This window comes from Suncus etruscus, chromosome X (genome assembly GCF_024139225.1).
Source record: "Suncus etruscus isolate mSunEtr1 chromosome X, mSunEtr1.pri.cur, whole genome shotgun sequence".
NCBI lineage: Eukaryota > Metazoa > Chordata > Mammalia > Eulipotyphla > Soricidae > Suncus > Suncus etruscus.
The window spans coordinates 58,085,828-58,089,776 of NC_064868.1; the positions used below are offsets into that span (position 1 = coordinate 58,085,828).

Sequence of the window (3,949 nt, forward strand, 5' to 3'; positions counted from 1 at the left end):
AAAGCAGATTGGTGAAACTCTGCATTGCAGTCTGTAAGTCTCTGTGTGGGCAAAGTTATTGCTGGTATATTGATTTTGTAATTATATATATATATATATATATATATATATATATAGAGAGAGAGAGAGATGGGTATTTTACTAATAGTAATTTGGAATCCCTAGGAAACAATAATCTCAAGAAAGAAAAATTGAGTTGGAGTGTAGGATATTCAAATAACAGTGGACTTTTGATTACTTTTTCATGCAGTACAAGGAAAGAGCTCTGTGTCTGATATGCCAGGAAACAGTCTGCTCAAATAATACAATTTGCGTTAACACTATGAAACTCAGAGAAATATGATTGCTTGGTCAAAGAAATGAGAAAAGATAAAGTATTAAAATTGAAAACTACATTGACAACTCAGCAAAATAGTTTTTGAAGCAAACATATCTAAATATTTTGTTACTACGAGCAAGTTGCCAAGTTGTCAAGCTAATAGCACACACTGGCAAACCATTGGTGGAGGAAGAATTTGTTAAACAATGCCTTCTTTCTGTGCTCGCTTTGGCTGCACATATACTAAAATTGGAATGATACAGAGAAGATTAGCATGGCCCCTGCCCAAGGATGTCACACAAATTCCATTATTATCCAATAGCCATAAGTTGCCTCAACCACCAACAAGTGCTGTGTTGTAAATCACTGAAGTGGGACTCCGTTATGAAAATTGTGGTATCTTGTGTTGACATTATTAGAGTTTACGCACTAAACCACAGACAATTTTAGGAACTTTTGTCTGAACTAGATGTTGACTATGAAGATGTTCTTTATCACACAGAAATCCATTGCCTGAGTCAAGGGAGAGTTTTGAAACGTTTCCATGCGTTACTTCCACAGATTACAACTCTCTTTTTAAATTTTATTAACTTTTTATTTTTAATTATGAGAACAAAGATGCAAAGAGAGAGGACAAGGTAAAGTTACAGTGGAAGGACAATCACCCATAAACAAAATTCTCAGTAGTCCCATTGCTGATATCTTAAATTTGAACTTTCAGCCAAAGAACATTAAGAAAAATAAAACAGAACCCATGTACAATTACTTTGTCCCTCAAGTCCCCAGATTGTAGACATAATATTTCTTAGCAGCACACAAAGAAATCTAAGGACATAAAACTTATGTAACTGTTAAACATTGAAGGCAAAGTACTTTTTTTACATTTCCATGCACATGCATATTAGTTTAAGTTAACCTCAAAAGTTTAAGTGGGTTGTTTTTCTTAAGGATTGGAGTCAAAGGAGCACAGTAAAAATGGTGTTAGAGTGGCAATTATTGTTTGCATATGCCCACCAAAATATGAGGGGCATGGAAAGGAAAAGCCTTGGCCTAAATACAAGGAGACCCTACCCCTGAAGTTTCCTGGCATAAGACCAACTCTAGGCTCCAGTCAAACTAGTTTGTCCAATCCAGGTCATTGTCTGTAGTGCCAAAACACTTTTATTTTTCACGCGATCTCTGTTGTTGGTATCATATTTCTGTATTAAAGATCCTGGAATCTGCATATCCTATATTGCAGTCAGGATGGTGCAGAGTGTCTTGTTTCACCTCACAATTAAAGGGCAATGCAGAGAACCCTGTCCTGTAAGCAGGTCGTTGTTGATGTCAAGTCTTCTTAGTGTTAAGGGAAGTCTCTTTTGAGCAGGTCGATGTCAGAGCCATGGTAGGGTCTTCCCTGGTAGAGCATTTCTTCCAGGTGTTGTTATAAAAAATCTTGGATGTTTCATAGATAGCTTCCCTGGTTCAAGGGTGAATGGAGGATGCCCATTCTTCTGAATCCTGTGCCAGATCATTATATAAATGTTCAGGGTGTAAGGCCCCATTACACTACGAGATTTGTGTGTTCCAAGCTCTATTAGATAAGAACTTATTTGTATGTATAGTATTTTTCCCATTTTAATGTGTCTATGCAAACAAGGAACAATGCCACCTGGCGTTATTGGCGCATATGGGGGCCATACGAACAAGTCCAACAATCCCCGTGACATGGTTCAATCATAAGCATTAAACTGAGGGACTCTTCCACCAAAATTCCTTATTGAACAGCTCACAAAGAGAAGACAAGATAAAAGTGGGTAGAATCGTCATGGTAAAAGAATATTTAGAAAGATTTATAGCAGTTAAAGAAAATACACATAAAATTTTATGTCTTTTGAAATTGTTGGGTGTTGTTAAATCCAATGCATGACGTTGGTCTGTGATTAAAACTGTGTAGTACTGAAGTTAAAAAGGGTAAATGTGAGGTACTGTTACACCCCACTCAGGAAGGGCACACATCAGAAGTGTTTTTTAACCTTCTTAGGTGTAGTGCAGTCCTGAAAAATAATTATTTGCCAAAAAGGCCCGCTTAGAGTAGTCAAATCAGTTGACCCTTTGCGTGGATTGTTTGGCTATAATTCTAAACGTGGCTGTAACTATCTCTCTCTTTATTTTTGACCATTATTAGAAATCAGGCCTCAGTATATTTCTTTCTAACAAAGAAAATACAGTACAGAAAAAGCCCGCCAAAAGTCTCCTGCCGAGCACTCTTTGTGATCTCCCTTTCTCCCCTCATTTCCTTAAAGGTATCTGGTTTCCTTTTACCTGTCTCTTCACATGCTAATTCTAGCTCTGATCTCATTGGTTTATACCCTTTTCCTTTCTCCCTGGCTACGTCCCAAATATCCGTCTATTTAAGGCCCAATAAAGCCTCTGGCCTCTCTCTCTGGCCTCAACTCTTGTTTTCACCATGTAATTCTGTGTGGTCTCATATTTCATAATTCATATTTCATATTCGCCGCTTCGTGCTCCCGCTTGACTCCCAGTGGGAAAAAGAACCCACTTAGGTTTGCTTAGGGATTTTTTTATCTTATCAGGATAAAAGGTCTGCAGCAAGGTACGGTTGGTTGGGGGTAAGAGAGTTAAGAAGTAATAATGAGCTTTGTAGGGGTGTGTGAAAGGGCAAAATCTGTTGGGGCAGGAGGTCAGCTTTGGCGCCTAACAAATTAAAGAACTGAGGGTAAAGAGGGTTAATTAAGGGGAAGATAAGGACTCCGGATTGGGAGATGAGGGAGTAGAAGGGGCTCTGGTGTAGAGGAGGGAAAATATATCAGAGGGGTTATATACATTGTATAGATGAATTGTTTATGGATTAGGCTTGGCAGTCAGAGAGGACCACTGTATAAGAAGTCATGTCTACATATACACTGATTTTAGAGACCTATTTGAATATTATCCTCCAAACCTAGGGAATTTCATTCTTTTCCTAGAAACAGTTGAGAATTAAGAATATTTTGGGGTGTTGTTAAAAAGTATATATGTCACGCGGACGCATTTGCGCCCGCACCTTTTGAAAATGAATACTATTAAGAAGAGAACTCCTGAATGGGGTCCAGTCTGGCATGGGGAGATCTCAGTCCCCTGGACTAAGTGGTCAGCCCAGGGGTCCTATGGCTAGATTTCCTGCTCTGAGCCCCCAACATACCAGCTGAAGAGAAACAGAAGAACTGGCATGTGGAGTCTTCCGGGTGCAGCCCCTGCCTCTGTAGTTTGTGGATGCATAGGGGAGGAATTTCTCTCCCCCTCTCTCCCCCCAGGGCCCGATTAACCAGGCGTGGCCCTGAAGACCCATCTGGCGTGGGGGGGATCTCAGTCCCCTGGACTAAGAGGTCAGCCCAGGGGGCCTATGGCTAGCTGTCCTGCCCACAGCCCCCAACATACCAACTGAAGAGAAACAGAAAAACTGGCATGTAGAGTCTTCCAGGTACAGCCCCTGCCCGATTACAACTCTTCTGCTTTCAAAAAACAAAGACGTCCAAGAGCTCAGTGATGCAGAATGGTAGTGGCACCTTTCCTTTCTGACAGATGTAACAGACCTACTCAACAATTTCATTGTGCAACTTCAAGGAAAGGGAAAGCTCACCTGTGAAA

At 40.2% G+C, this 3,949-nt stretch overlaps 1 non-coding gene across 1 annotated transcript; it reads left to right on the plus strand.

Moving 5' to 3' along the window:
• The first annotated feature begins 538 nt into the window (after nucleotides 1–538).
• On the plus strand, nucleotides 539–645 carry LOC126000326 (U6 spliceosomal RNA). Its single transcript, XR_007492675.1, has one exon. It is a non-coding gene; the product is annotated as a U6 spliceosomal RNA (small nuclear RNA).
• Nucleotides 646–3,949: the final 3,304 nt, after the last annotated feature.